The sequence below is a fragment of the Carlito syrichta genome, unplaced genomic scaffold (assembly GCF_000164805.1).
Source record: "Carlito syrichta isolate Samal-C Ts95f unplaced genomic scaffold, Tarsius_syrichta-2.0.1 Scaffold305924, whole genome shotgun sequence".
Lineage (NCBI taxonomy): Eukaryota > Metazoa > Chordata > Mammalia > Primates > Tarsiidae > Carlito > Carlito syrichta.
The window spans coordinates 4,209-20,577 of NW_007250020.1; the positions used below are offsets into that span (position 1 = coordinate 4,209).

The 16,369-nt window shown below is 42.7% G+C and overlaps 1 long non-coding RNA gene across 1 annotated transcript; it reads right to left on the reverse strand.

The window, feature by feature from the left end:
- Nucleotides 1-2,543: 2,543 nt before the first annotated feature.
- LOC103265223 lies at nucleotides 2,544-11,422 on the reverse strand. Its single transcript, XR_504622.1, has 3 exons — nucleotides 11,335-11,422; nucleotides 9,672-9,789; nucleotides 2,544-2,647 (listed from the first exon to the last, which is right to left on the reverse strand). It is a non-coding gene; the product is annotated as an uncharacterized LOC103265223 (long non-coding RNA).
- Nucleotides 11,423-16,369: the final 4,947 nt, after the last annotated feature.

Consider the following 16,369-nt stretch of genomic DNA (forward strand, 5'->3'; position numbering starts at 1 on the left):
AGTTTCATTAATATCCACATATTCTTTATTGCTCTGTGATATTATATACATTTTTCATAATTTTCCTCTTTGGTCTGTCCTGAAGTTTCTGTATTCCCTTATCTAAATCTTAGGAAATCTCACTTTTAATCATCTATGAATGACAACTGTTATTATTATAAGAACCACCTCATAAATAAGGTACACAAAAGGAGAATTTTTAAAGAGTTCTATTTTGTTTCAAAAGGTTTTTCTTGAGATCCAACTCTCAGGCAGTTATACTGACCTAGAATTAGAATCCAGTCTTGATTTTGGTAAATAAGCACCCATCGGACTAACTAGCCTGAGTTACCTGGGAATTCTAAAGATGACGATGGTAACAGCTGCTACTATTGTCTAACAAATCAAACAAATGCCGATATGGAAAAATCTATTTCTCCCAGTTTCTTGTCTTTGCTCAGAGCAGATTCCTGGCAAGGGAGTCCGCTTTTGAAAATTGATAATGATACATTAAACTTGAACAGGTCAATCTGACCTTTCTGAACCTTAGTTTTCTTGCATAATAAAAGTAAAATGTTAAAACAATTTCTCTCAAAACTTCCTAGTCTAGGTCTTCAATGCTTGGAAATAGTTACAAGTGAGTACCAGTGCAGGCTCAGGGGAAAGATAAGGCAGGGGAAGGTTGATTCTATCTAGGAACAAGGTATCAACAAGACCAAATGGATCTTGTATCCATTTGTCTTGTGTACACATTGCCTGCGAAATCAGTTCCTCAGAGAAAGACCAAACTGCTCCAGCACTTAGAGCCACCGTACACTGTTTGGTATTGATTATCTCAGTGAAGATCGGTGTAACCGCCTTATTGATCGCTACACTCCGAAGATAAGGCTGCTCTAAAAAATGGGACAATGTAAGCATCTTCATAGGTTTTTGTATTACCTTCTTGTGTCCTACAGATAATTTCCAAAATCCAGCTTCCCTTGAAACTGCAAATTCGATACAGCTTTCTCGTCCCTTGGTGATCAATGCAGTTGACCTAACAGGAAGTGTCTGCAACTTCTCCAGAGTGTCTGCACCAGCTGTCAGTTCAGCATGGCTATTCCCAACTACCTTTGGCACCTCTTTCCAGCCACTCATGGGCGGTGCCTACCTTTGCCAACATTCCACCACGACTATGCTGTTTAGGGTTGCTGCCCAGAGTCAGATCTCCACTTCAGTTGCCTTTTATTCAGGTAGCTCTCAGTGGGATATCACAACAAGAACCGCAAATAATTTATCTACACTCAGTGACTTCACTGTGACTGTCACTGACCAGGGCACAGCTGGTCCTTCCATGTCTGTGGCAGCCCGGTATGATACAACTCTGTATGTCAATGCCATGGTCCCTCTGTATCCACCCATGTCTGCAAGCCTTGTTCAAGGGACAGCATCCCAAATTCCACATCAGACACATAGCCTGTCACTCCCCTATCAGGAAGGAGGCCAGATTCCTTACTACTGTCAAGGCACACTAGGTCCTCTAGTGTCTGGAGCATTTGTCCCCTATCCACAATCCTGCGGCTCTGTGTCAGACCCAGGATATAGCACCTCTGCTGCTCAACCACAAGTGGTGATGGTGCTAAAGGAGATTCACTCCATAAATATCCTAACATCAGCCTCCAACTCTGGAAACTACTACTCCGAGCCTCCTCCGCCCAGCACAGAAACACATTCTGAAGGTGAGTTCAAACAGTCAGAAGGAAGAAGAATGAGCTCAGCACACCGAAGGAGGGTAAAGCTGAATCTGACAAGCGGTGAGTCCACAGATCCGTAAAATTGGAGTTCCGGATTTCAACCGCTACTCGTGCTCTGTGTTCTCTCTTTTTAGACTCAATATGAGAATACCTGAATATGTCAGAAAGGGGGATATTATAATGGCCATCTATGCTACACGTAAGAGAGCCACAGAGGCACACCAGAGAATACCATGCGTTTTGCTGCCCTAGCTGATCCGTTCCCCTGTCCCACCACACTCTCATTAACATCCTTCCCTAAGGTTTTGCTTTAATGTCTTTGGAAAGCACTTCAGGAGTCTTCTTGTGATAGTGACACTTTCATATTTCTTAATTGACACCAGGATTTAAGGCCGATTACTCTGAAATACACCCCAAAGCAAGCAGGATTAGAGGCTGTCCTTACATAATGATTTCAGGAGAAAGAACTCAATACTCTGTCCTAGTTCACAATCCAAAGTCATCTTATTCTCTCAGGAGAGTGGAAAGAGTTGAAAAAAACACTTTAAGAAAATGCTAGGCTTTACAAAACACTTCATCTTTCAATATTATTTTCACTTTGACTTTGACTTAGAACAACACTGTGAAATACAACGAAAATTAGCAAACACCATTAAATAACCGGTTAAAGCTACAACAGCCACTGCCTCTCTCCCAATAAAGAGTCTTGAGGTGGTCCTTAAAAAGAGTTAGTCACAAGTGCCCGACCAACATGCGACGGTCGGTCCTTGAGTGCTGCATGGGTGTGTAGGGAGAATGTCTCACTTACCAGGGAATGACTTGTTTCTTCACTCCTTTCTAGTGTTGGAAACGTCCCAGGAGATTGAGCCTTCCCTTGATTTGCACACTTCAACTCAGACAATGGGTCCATTACCAAAGACAGAATTCCCCAAGTCCTGTGATAGCAAAGATATGGAAATAATTGAAGTTAGCTCATCACCTGAGCTTGGGGACAGTTGTGTGAAAGCTCCTATCCAGGAATCTACTAGGATAGATTCCAATCTAGGAGAAAGCAGCCAACGTCTTGAGGCTCAAGGCACACTTGAATGTGAAATTGGTTCTAGCAGCAGTTTTGCAGACATCAGCACGCTGGCGGAGGATAATCATTTTCCATCCCTCTTCGATTATGTAAAAGATCTTGACCTGCCCCAAAGCCAGGAACATTCACATAATAGGAATTTGACGGAGATCAAAACCAAGCTTTCCAAGCCTCTGGGTGTCTACCAGACCTCAATGGAAAATGAAGACCCTCCACTACTCCCTAGAGAAATTCCTGATATTCAGCATCTTCTGTCCAGCATTGATCCTCTTGGCCCTGAGGAACAACCTTGTTCTGAAAGTTCCAACCTACGAGAAAACAGCTTAAGTCTTGAGGACCTAGGGACACTTGAATGTGGAATTGGGTCTAGCAGCGGTTTTGCAGACATCAGCACGCTGTCAGAGGTTATTGGCCTTCCATCGCTCTTCGATTCCTTCAAACATCATGACCAGCCCAAAGGTTCCACAGGAATCAAAGCCCAAAATACCAGAGCCATCAAACTGAATCAAACGCAGGAAAACACAAGTCCCTCTAATGAAGGCAGGAAGAACAAACGCAAGATTTCCGAACCTATCCAAGGAGTTCCAGAGGCCAAAATCCAGCCAAAGAACCACGAGAGCCAGTTAGAGGAAGTAGTGCTTGTTTGTAATGTTACAGCCGGTGACGGGCCTCCTGCGGATGTGGCCAAGCATTCTGACATCACACCGCAGAAAGCTGCATCCAGTACCATTAGGAAAACGAAGGAGCATGGACACAAAAAGACCCAAAGAACCGGCGAAAGCAACAACAAGGAATCCGGAGAGAGTAAACAGTCGGGAAACACCAGCAAGGCAAAAGAGCCAAACCATCCCAAGATGAAGCGGAAAAATCATCTACCTGTGTTTAGCCCAGAGGACTTTAAAAAGCCTCGGACTGGTCTAGGCATGCATTTGCTGGAGTCCGTGCAGGTTTTCCATCCACGGGGAGAGACGATTGACAAGCAAACTGGAGTCTCTTCCTCCTGGACCCGGGGAAACTCAAGCTACAGCAGAGAGGCCAAGCCATCCCTTGCTCTCAAGACACAACTGGATACCCCACAGAAGGGTAAAGGTACTGAGCAAATGCAAAGCAAAGTCCCCAAACCAAGCAGCAATGCGGAAAATCAGTGGCCATCTCCCTCCCAGGACGAGCTTCCACCACCCGGGAAAGTCAAGTTGGTACCGCTGCCCTTTCCACCTCGGGACAAACCTCAAGCTACCCCTGATCCTCGACGGCCGCCGTCTCTGGCCGCATGTAGGCCTGCTGTGCCTTACTCTGCCAGACCTGTTATTACTAACTTGGCTCAGCCGACTGCAGACAGTCCATCCCAACCAGCTCCTACCCACACATCTTCAACGGGTCCTGCCGGAACAACTCGGCCCATTTCAAGCAACGAAACCCGATTCAGCTCGACAGCTTCAGTTCAACCTCCTATCCCTCAGTCCTCTACACTAAATCCCGGCCCGTACAAAATACCACCTCGCACTTCTCTCTACAAGAAGCCTGTTTTCCCTGCTGAGGCCAAGTTCCAGCCACCACTCAGGCCTCAAAACCATTATCTGCTTGAAGACTTCAGCTGCCAACCAAGGTCTTGGAGGAAACCGACTGTTCCTGAACCAGTCATGTCAGCAGCCATCACAGAAGAGCAGAGGTCCGAACGTGAGGCCAAGAAGAGGCAAGCTCAACAAGAACGTCAAAAGGCCGCCGCATATACCTCTCGGGGGAAAGTGCAGTTTTTTGTTCAGAGGGAAAACGATATGGAAATTTCTCAATACTATGGGTACAGAATCTAGATGTTGGGAAGATTGTTGGTATCCTCTCGGGTACCACCTAGTTTTCTATGCATACATAGATACAATTTCTCAATTTAAGTATATTTTAAAACTTAATGAAACTAAAATAGAATGTAAAAGAACTGTTCAAAGTGTGACTGATTAAGATTTTCTTGAGTTTGAGATTCTGTTATCTGTGGTTTTTCTTTGATAAATGTGGTGATCAAAGGTGCTCGCTCAAGCCTGTAATTCCAGAACTTTTGGAGACAGTGGTTACAGGACTGGCTGCTTGAGTATAGGGGTTCAAGACCAGCCCGGTAAACTAGGTGAGATCTCTTCTCTACAGTAACTTTAAGAAAGTAGTTAGGCATAGTGGCATGCACCTGTAGCTCCAGCTACTTGGAAGGCTGAGGCAGAAATACTACCTATGTCCAGTTGATTGAGACTGAGGTGACTGTGAGTGTGCCACTGCATTCTAGTCTTCCCAAAAAGTGACACTCTAACTCAAAAAAAAGAGAAAGAAAATAAGAAAAACGAAGGAGAGAAATAAAGAGAGATAGAGAGAGAGAGAGAGTGAGAGGGAGAGAGAGAGAGAGAGAAAGTGAGAAAGAGAGAAAGAGAAAGAAAGCAAAAAAGGAAGCAAGAAAGCATGAAAGAAAGAAAGTAAGGAAGAAAGGAAGGAAGGAAGGAAGGAAGGAAAAGTTGAAAGCTGATTTGGAAAATAGGGGAAGGGGAATACGAATTGAGGAAAAAGCAGAAAGATATTACCGGGTCCAGGGCTAGAGTGGCCAAAAGGAAGGAGATGTTATGGGTTTATGAAAGGAATCAGGAATGGAGATAACGGGAGAACTTTGACACAGAGTCTGGGTTAGCACGGAAAGCAATCCATTTGGACAAAGTTGGAGATGGCAGAACCTGTGTCTGGGTTGTCCATAAGAAATGTAAAACATCTCATGGAGGATGACTTCACATCATGGCCTAGCAGGTACACATTATAGAAAATAAGGTTTGGGACACATCTACAATAGGTTTGGGCTACATTAAGTATATATAACAGCCAAAAGATGAATACCAAACATAAAGAAATGTACGAGGGGAGTAGTAAGTGCCCCCAGTACTTCTAGGGAAGCCGATAACCTGGCGGCTCAATAGTTAAACCACCACTGTTTGAAGCCTCCACAGAACTGGGGCTGGGATATCAACCACCATTTACTCAACCATGATGACAAGACCAGCAAGAAGTACGATTTAAGGTCACGTTCACACCACACAAAGCCAGTATCGCCGTGACACTGTACTGGTGAGGCTCACCAACGTGCTGGGGTCACACCACATGCAAAGGGGCAAGGCCCCAAAGTGGAGCTTCAGAGGAACACCAAAGTCCTTTGTGTTTTTAAGTGCCTGTAGCGACCCACCTGGCTTTCACAGCACAGTGTTTGGAGGTTACCGGCACATAAGATCAAACTTCTGGAAGGGCCTAAATGTTAGGTTGAGGGGCCCCCACTATGTCTCCCTCCATGAAACCAGCTGGTGGAACCTCCTTGCCATCAACTGAAGTGCAGGAGAAAACTCGGTCTGGAGTGTACCTTTCCATGGGATGAGAGAGGTGTGCACATTGTGTCACCCCCACAGCCACAGGATGCCGGAGTCCAAGAGCCCTTAGGTAAACGTGGGTATCAACCAGTCATAGTGAAAGGCAGAGACGGTTGGGTGCAGTGGAGGGAGGGCCGGAAAGGAATCAAGGGGGTGAAAAAGAGGATGAAGCAGTGCATCACCAACCTGGAAGATCAGTGATTACTTTAACACTTTTTGAGATTCAATTTGCATAACAAAATGATACAATTCTGTGGCATTCGGTACATTCATGAGTTGGTACAACTATCGGATCGATTTCATTTTTCATCCCCAAAAGAAAAACCTGTACCTATCAGCACTGAGTCATTCCCTCTTCTATCCTCCCACTGGCCCCAAGGACCCACCAGTTCCTGGGGATTTGCCTTTTCTGTCGATTCAAATAAATGGAATCAAATATGACATTCGGTATCTGGTTTTTTCTCTGAGCAGAACAGCTTAAAGGTGTATCTATGCTCCAGTGCGTGTCACTATTTCATCCCTTTTCTTTACTGTATAGTATTCTATAATATGGCTATGGACCATTTGCTTATCCACTCATCAGCTGCTGGACATTTAGGTTGTTTCCCCTACTAAGTGACACTGACTGAGATTTTATTCTCTGCCAGTTATCACCTGGCTCAATTCATCCCATTTTCGAAAAGAAGGCGAGTATATTAAGAATTTGCTGAAGATTAGAGCTAGGAAGTAGGAGAGCTAGGATTTGAACTCAGGCATTTAGACCTCAGAAGTAACGGATTCACCGTAGAACATGAGAAAGATACAAATGGCCGAAATTCACCCACTTCTCAGTATTTCAAATACATCCACCTCCCCTCTCCCTTAGAGACATCTACTTTTGCCACTTTGAAATTTAGTTCAGGGAAATTATTTATTTCTACCCCAAATTGATTGTTCACGAGGGATTGAAGAATCTGTCCTACTGATTTGAGATATCTCTGTATGTTATACTAAATCCCATAGGTATTTGCATTACTGGATGAATAATTAGCCAGGTGTTTTGCCTTTTATAGTCACCATTGCTCTAGAATACTTTTTATCTCCTTTTGATGTTCACAATGTTTTACTTGTTTTTAAGACATTACGCATTATGTTCCTTCATTTTTCTCTTCTTTATCAGTTTATTTCTTATTTACTTATTTTTTGTTTTTGACTTGGGTTTTCACACAGTTTCCCAGGCTGGAAAGCAATGGCACGATAAGGGCTATCCAAAGCCTCCAACTCATGCACTGAATCTATGCTCCTGCCTCAGCCTCCCTAGTACCTGAGAATAGAGGTATGTATCACCACACCAGACATTGGCGTGAGTGTGTGCCTGATGATGTCTGGCTGTGGTGTCCAGGTTAGTCTCAACTCCTGGGTTCAAGCTATCCTCTCCCCTCAACTTCCCAAAGTGTTGGGATTACTGGCATTAGCTGCCTTATCCAGGCTGCTTAACAAAGTATCAAAAACACGGTGGCTTGCTTTCCAGATTTCCTGATTTTGCTCCCTTTCTTGACTTTTATTCTTTGTGTTTCTTGTTCCTCCTGACAGTTTCTCCTCTGTGATAAGCTGCATCCCAGAAAGGAACCGTGGCTTCTCAGGTTCAAGAGTGTAGAAGGGCTGGGCTGTGACAGCCCTTCAGATTCTACTACTGGCCCCTGTAATGACTTACTTTGGGACCGGGCACTCCCCTCAGCATTTCAGCTGTTCTCAAACTGGCTCACTTCACTTTCCAGTGAACACTGGCTGGCCCTATAAAGACCACCTGTTGGCCACTTTCTCCTGTGCTGATGGTCATACCGGGCAGGTCTGGTGCCTGTTGGTTTGGCCCACCTTGTGATGGGGATCAGAGGAAGAACTTTGTCCTCCAGTGTGGGGGTAAATACTTCACAGGTTTTGGTTTTCTTTGAGACATTTCCGTGAGAGGATATCAAGAGATTCAGACACTCACTGCTACACCTCCATTTGGCCAACCCCACCTGAAACTCTCATGTAACTATGTGAAATGCAGACGCCCTGCTTCTTTCAGTTTCCTGAAGCAGAGCACCATTTGCCCCAAGCTAGTGAAGACTCTGAGGCTAACAAGTCTTTTGGATTCCCACTGTCTACCATGGGACAGCAAGTCTGTTCTTGCTCCACCCATGCCTTGAGTGAAAGTTAAAATAGCCTCGTCGACTTGTGGGTTGTGAGGCATTTGGCCATGGTCAGAAGTGAAAGAACCCTGCTGGGCCATAAATCAAGCATAAGCAAATTTCAAAAGATCCCATGATCACGGATGGGAAGAATCAACATTGTGAAGATGTCCGTCCTACCTAAGGTAATCTACAGATTTAATGCAATACCCATCAAATTACCAGCAACAATCTTCTCAGACCTAGAAAAAATTCATATGGAAACACAAACCACCAACAATAGCCAGAACAAAATTCACTAAACAAAAGAAAATATATAAATTTTAAAAAAGCAAGTGGTGTCACTTTACCAGACTGCAAACTTTACTATAATGCTGCAATAATCAAAACAGCTTGGTATTGGTACAGGAACAGGCATATAGACCGATGGAATAGAACTGAGATTACAGAAGCAAAACCTCAATTTGTCAACCAACTCATCTTCCACAAAGCCTGCAGCACCTACCACTGGGGAGAGGAGAACCTATTCAGTAAATGGTGCTGGAAAACTGGCTGACCCCATGCAGAAGACTCAAACGAGACCCCTATCTACCCCCATACACAAAAATTTACTCTAAGTGGATCAGAGACCGAAATGTGAAACCTCAAACCCTAAGAACCTTACAAAATGCAGGACACACCCTTATGGAAATGGGAAGTGGGATCCCATTCCTGCACAAAACACAAAACGGACGGGCCATAAGAGATAAGATAGATAAGTGGGACCTCATTAAACTGACAAGCTTCTGCAAAGCCAAAGAAACCATCAGGAGAGCAGGAGACAGCCTACAGCCCAGGAAAAAGTATTTGCCAACTCCATGTCTGACAAAGGCCTAACATCTTGGATCGACAAGGAACGCAAACGTGCTGAAAAGAAAAAGATACCCTCACTTTATTTATGTATACATTAATTCATTCATTTATTTATTTACTTATTTATTAATTTTCATTTGGAGTCTCACTCTGTCGACCAGACTGGAGTGCAGTGGCCGCTCCCGGCCACCACAGCCTCAACCTGCTGGGCTCTGGCGATCCTTCCGCCTCAGCCTTCCGAGTAGCCGGAATTACAGATGCGCACTAGCACCCCCGGCTAATTTTTTGATTCTTTTGTAGAGATGAGGTCTCGCATGCCCAGGCGGGTCTCGAACCCTCGGGCTCAGGCAATCCACTCACCACAGCCTCCCAAAGGCGCGGGATTACAGGCTGAGCCACCGAGCCCGGCTACCCTCACTTTAAACACTTTTCTTTCGAAGCATGCAGAAGAACTCATTTCAAACGACTCATTTTTCTTGGCAACAGAGCATACCTGTCTTCAAAAAGACCACTGGTGGTGCTCCAAACCACAGACTCATTTTCCTGTTACCAGTTATACGGTAGACTTCCTCTGATGGGGCATCTTCTTCAACAGATAATTCCGACTCCAACTGAAAAGAAACATCAGTGGTGTGCATTCACTATACACAAACGTAAACAGTCCCACAACCATTGGTCCACTTCCCTTTATCTGAATGAGCTCGGCTCACATTGTTTTCTTCCTAAGAATTTACTTGCCAAATATGTTTCTCATTTTACTTCCCCAATGGGTTCACAGCAAAATTTTCACATGAGCAATTTGTGTTTAGCACCCACTTCATTTCTGCTCTCAGGGCATTCTCGTCCCTAGTCTTTCTCCACACAGGCTATTTTGGTGTCTTCAGCTTGGAGCTCAACTAGGCTCTCCTTGAGAATCTTGCTCATCTTTTGTTTTTTTTTGTTTTTTGTTTTTTTTGAGTTGGAGTCTCATTCCGTTGCCCAGGCTGGAATGCTAGAGTGCAGTGGCACGCTCACAGTCACCCAGAATCGACCTGCTGGGGGATGGGAAACCTCAGTCTTCCACGTAGCCAGATCTAGAGAGAGATTCCAGCACCTGAAGAACACTCCTGCAGCTGACGAAGAGCCCTAGTCCTGAGCAGCTACACCTGCACAGGACAAAAAAAATCCCACCATGTGAGAGAGCAACCCTGAATCTGAGGGAGAAAGCCGACCTTATACAGAGTTCCTTCACCTGAGGGAGAACCAAGCAACTGATGTAGGGCCCTGGAACCTAAGGAAAGTTTCTGCACATGAGGGAGAGTCACTGCTCACCAGGGAGAGAGCCAGCTCCCGAGGAGAAGGTCTTGTGCCTGAGGAATAGTCCTGCATTGAGAAAGAGCCCTGCACCCGACCGAAGGCTCCTACGTCTGATCAACAGCTCCAGCACATGAGGAAGAACTCTTCAACATGATTAAGAGTGCTAAAAAGGAGAAAGTCCTCCTGCGCCTGAAAAAGAGTTCCTGCACCCTAATGGGTCTCCTGCACCTTAAGGCGAGGCCCATCATCAGGAATAAGCCATGCAGCTGATTAGAAAGTCCAGCACGTCAAGAAGGGCCACTGCTCCTAAGAACCCTATACCTGTAGACGAACTCTGGGAGAATCCCTGCCCTTGAAGTAGATCACAGCATCTAGGGAAGAGCACTGCACCTGAAGAAGATTCCTGGACCTGAATAAAGGGGCTGAACTTGAGGGTGATCCCTGCAGCAGTACAATGGCCGCCCCACCTGAGAGAGACTCCAGTACCTGATGAAGAGCCCTTGCAACTGGAGAAGGTTCCAACACCTAAGGAAGTGCCCCTGCACATGAAGGAGAGTCATACCAACGGGAAGCCAGCATGAATCTGAGAGAGAACACTGACCTTCTAAAGAGTCGCTGCACCTGAGGCAGATCCGTGCCCCCAAGATAGAGCCCTGCAATCCGAGGAAGAGCCCAACACCTGAAGAAGAGCCCCTGTACCTGGTGCACACTTCCTGCACCTGAAGGAGAGCCACTGTCCATATGGGAGAGACTAAGCTTGGGAGAAGAAGTTCCTGAACCTTAGGAAGACACCTGCACCTGAGAAAACGCTCCCGCACCTGACGGGGTCAAAAGAAGATGCACGAAGAATTTGGGCTTACCTCCCTTCAGATCCAGGTGCCATCAGAACAGGATTTGAGAGGTCCTGGTGTCTCTAATCTCACTCCGGGGAGTTGGCCTTGGATCTGCCTATACCACAGCGTAGTCACCTGTCAGTAGATATTGAGGTCGTTAACACATTTTAGCCATTAAAAACAAGGTTATATGAACTGTCTTATACAAAACTTTTGTTCCTATGTCATATGTCTTTCAAAGGTATTTCTAGAAATAACATTGGATACCAGTAACTCTCCCTTCAAAATCTGTCATATTACTTCACCAATCATTGCATATAATGATACCAATGCTAGTGATAGTGGTTTTATTTCTTGAGGACTTCCTTTGTGCCAGGCATTATATTAGTCACTGTTCATGCAATATCTTGTTTAAGCCACCCAAGACTTTAGCGTGACTGTCTGCAAAGTGGGGAAGGCGGCAGTAACTCCCACGCTGTGATCCCTTTTGGGAGAAGAGAGAAAGTATCCCGTGTTTCTCAAGTATAAAAATGCAGGATGGTAAGTTGTCTGCATGGTCCAGGGAGCCAGAGGTGGAAAATTATGGCCAAAGAATTGTGGCCAAAGACCAGAAGAGGAAAGATTTGCAGACAGCTGAGTTCCACCACTCTAGTGTTTGCTGCCAGTGGGCAGAGGACATCTTTCTTAAACATGAAAAAGATGTTCAAGGGCATTGGAAAGAAAACTGTTGCTCTGGCAGTTTAAAGAAAGTAATGCACATTATTGGACGAACGCAAGATCAGGGCCTAGCTCAGAAACAATGCCTAAAATCAGGGCTTAGACAGGCGAGCAGAAGAGACATCAGGTTCAAATTGTCTCAGTCTGATCCTGTCCAAGAGATGGGATTCCAGAAGGAATTAAAAAACTATGACCACACATCATTTCCTATGAGGTGCACTCAAAGAACTTCAACCTGTTCTTCAAGTTACAAAAAGAGTTCCTTAATCCCTTCCTTTGGTCCTTAAGAGGAGCCGTAAATTCACTCATCAGATCCACTGACATGGTTGCCCGATAAGTAAGTATAATTGCTCAACCTAGATGGTCCTTTCCCTATTCCTCAGTTATTTACTGGATACATAACATATATATATATATACACACACACACACACACACGTATACAATATAAACAACACTGTAAACATATAAAAATGATTTTTTATATTAATGAACACCTACAAGAACATTGAGATGACTCCCTAACATAACAGCCTGGAGGAAAGTGGGACTATCATGTCTATCCTGCAAGATTTGTTACTCCCCTGAGCTCAGTCACTTGGGTGCTGCACTAATGTTCCTGCCAACTCTTTCCAACCAGTCCTGTCAGCTTGTTGGGAATCTGACCTCCCTATTGGCTGGCTCTGACCTTTCAACTGCCTTTTTAGTGACATCATTCCCCCACCAAACCTACCCCCACCTGGTAGAATTTTGGGGGTACCATGAAGTTGCCTGTAAACACATTTGAATCATCTCAAGTGACCAGTGACCAGTGACTTTCCTATTGGACACATGCACACTTGCACTTCAGCTACTCACACAATTTCTAGTACCAACTACTCATCTCTTATCTCTATAATTGGTGTTTCCTCTTCTCTGACCATGTCAGGTAAGAAAAGACACTTTTAAGTTTTTCATTAGATTTCACTCCTAAATTCAGTAGTAGTCAAAAGTGCTGGCACTATGAGACCAAGATTTGACCTAGAAATCTAGAGATGTAATTTCAGTTTTGGTTTGGATGGTCACTAGCTGTGTGACTATGGGTAAATCATTTACATGATTTTGTGAGACAAATTCTGTTTCCTCATCTGTTATACGAAGTCATGATTTTTTATTACCTTTAATCCCCTTCTTTTCAAACCCTGAGTTTTATGGGAGGTACATAAAAACAATAAAATCAGAGACTTTTTAAGACAGTGTTTCAAGAGAAACATAGAAAACCTAGGTGGTATAGAAAACTTGCAATACATTTAAGAGGTTTCATCAGTTATATACTCCTACAATTAATATTTCAACTTTAGTATTTTAAACTTAGTGATGTTCAAAAAGTCATACTTCCATGTTTTGGCACTTTCCATTTAAACTGGTTAAAAAAGAAAATAATGGGCTAGAGAACACTGGGTTATAAGGTTGTCTATATTCCTGGTTAAGGAAATTTGGGACCGTTTCATTAAGCACCGACCAACAGGAACTGACATAAGAGAAAATACAAAATGAGGGAAGGAAGAATATTAGAATGAGACAGAAATGTTTTTGAAGAAAAAAAAGTAATTTGGGATAGAATGTGTGGAAACCTAATCAGAGGAAGAAAAATGACACTGGTTTTTCCAGATGCTTAGATTAATGGACTAGGAAGGAAACTAAGGTCAGAATAGATTAACATGTTTTAGGAGATACAACCTATCAAAAATGTTATGTTCAACTGTTTGGCGCTTTCCTATTGTCTCTCTGAACAAGAAGAAAGTTGACATTATTATTATTATTATTTTAAAGCAGGATTTATGGAAAGGAGAGAAAAGTTCCCACAGTTGGAAGGGACCCAGGGGGGGTTGCCTAGTTATAATTTTTTTAAAATATGGAACACTTCATGTATTTGCATATCACCCTTGCCCAGGGTCCATGCTAATCATCTCTGTGTTGTCCCAACTTTAGAATTTGTCCTGCCAAAGTGAGGATGACACTGGACCATTTTAAATATAAATCTATTAGAAATATGTTTTGTAAATGATACCCTCTCTAAGCCACAAATTAATAAAGATGGTTATGTAGAAGGCTATGGAAAATAAATTTGAAATATTTCATTTCCTCTGATTTTTAAACTGTATAAAGTTTTCCCCTATTACCAATTATTAAAACTTTTAGATTAAATATTAACTTTCATCAGAAGGACAAATTCCTTTTTTTGGAAAGTAGCTTTAAAGTAAAAGTTGATTTTCATCTTTACAATAATTGTATTCATAAAAGAGAGTACATACCAATTAACCAATAACTGTTTTTAGACTGAGAATAAAAAGGAATACCTACCTAAGAATAAAAAGTCACATCTCTAATTCCACTTGTATCCAAAACAATGTTTTGGAATTATTTGGGTTGTTTAATAAATTCCAGCAATCTTTTTTTTTTTAAACTTTGAGAATGACATTTTCCTAATGTTAAAGATGATTATATCTAGGTTTTGATGATAAATATAAGAAAATTTCATGATGGCTTTTAAATATTCTTTTCTGCTTATCAGGCTATGCTATCATAAATATCCATTCTTGCTATGATTAATATCTGTCAATGCTGGGTAAAATTCAGAGATTAAAGGAGAGTGGACCTCCTTTACACCTACAGTCTTGCCCTCTACTTTCTGCCCGTTTTGTTTTCCGTCTGCAGTACCAGGTGCCAGTTTGTATTGAAACATTTGTCTACATATATTATGTCTATCTGTACATTCATAATGACTATATATTGCTGCTTGCTACATGCTTTCTACTCACACATCTTGCTGTCTATTTGTACTGCTTAGAAATTCATTCCAAATCACCTTCTGTTGGTGTGTTGTTCCTTGGTTCATACATTCATTAAAATAGATAGTAGTTAGTTTTATAATACTGCCTATACAAATAACAGAACTTCATTTATTAGTAATTTACTATACTTTGATGCTTGCTACATAGCTTGAGTTTCATTAATATCCACATATTATTTATTGCTCTGTGATATTAGATATATTTTTCATAATTTTCCTCTTTGGTGTGTCCTGAAGTTTCTGTATTTCCTTATCTACATCTTAGGAAATATCACTTTTAATCACCTATGAATGACAACTATTATTATAAGAACCACCTCATAGATAAGTTACCCAAAAGACAGTTTTTAAAGAGTTATTTTTTATTTCAAAAGGTTTTTCTTGAGAGCCAACTCTCAGGCAGTTATACTGACCTAGAATGAGAACCCAGTCTTCATTTTGGTAAATAAGAATCCATCAGACTAACTAGCCTGAGTTACCTGTGAATTCTAAAGATGACGATAGTAACAGCTGCTACTATTGTCTAAGAAACCAAACAAATGTCAATATGGAAAAATCTATTTCCCCCAGTTTCTTGTCTTTGCTCAGAGCAGATTCCTGGCAAAAGAGTCAGGTTTTGAAGCTGATAATTATACTCACATTAAACTTGCACAGGTCAATTTGACCTTTCTGAACATGAGTTTTCTCACATGTATAAGGAAAATGTTAAAACAATTTCTCTCAAAACCTCCTAGTTCTAAAGTCTTCAATGCTAGGAAATAGTTACAGTGAGTACTAGTGAAGACTCAGGGGAACGATAAGGCAGGGGAAGGTTGATTGTATCTAGGAATAATGTATCGACAAGACCACATGGGTCTTGGATACACTGGCCTTGTGTACACATTACCTGCAAAATCAGTTCCTCAGAGAAAGACCAAACTGCTCCAGCACGTACAGCCAACATACACTGTTTGGAATTGAGTATCTCAGTGAATATTGGTGTAATAGGTTTATTGATTGCAACACTCCTAAGATAATGCTGTCCTAAAATATAGGACAAAGTAAGCATTCTCATAGGTTTTTGCATTATCTTCCTGTTTCCTACAGATAATTTCCAAAATCCAGCTTCCCTTGCAACTGCAAATTTGATACACATTTTTTCGTCCTGTGGTGAGCAATGCAGTTTCCCTAACAGGAAGTGTCTGCAACTTCTCCAGAGTTGCCTGCTCCAGCTGTCAGTTCAGCATGGCTATTGCCATCTGTCTCTGGCACCTCTTTCCAGCCACTCATGGGTAGTGCCTACCTTTACCAACATTCCAGCACAACTATGCTGTCTAGGATTGCTGCCTAGAGTCAGATCTCCATTTCAGTTGCCTCTTATTCAGGTAGTTATGAATGGGATATCACAAGAAGAACCAAAAATGATTCATCTTCACTCAGTGACTTCACTGTGACTGTCATTGACCAGGGCACAGCTGGTCCTTCCATGTCTATGACAGCCCAGTATGATAGAACTTACTATGTCAATGCTATG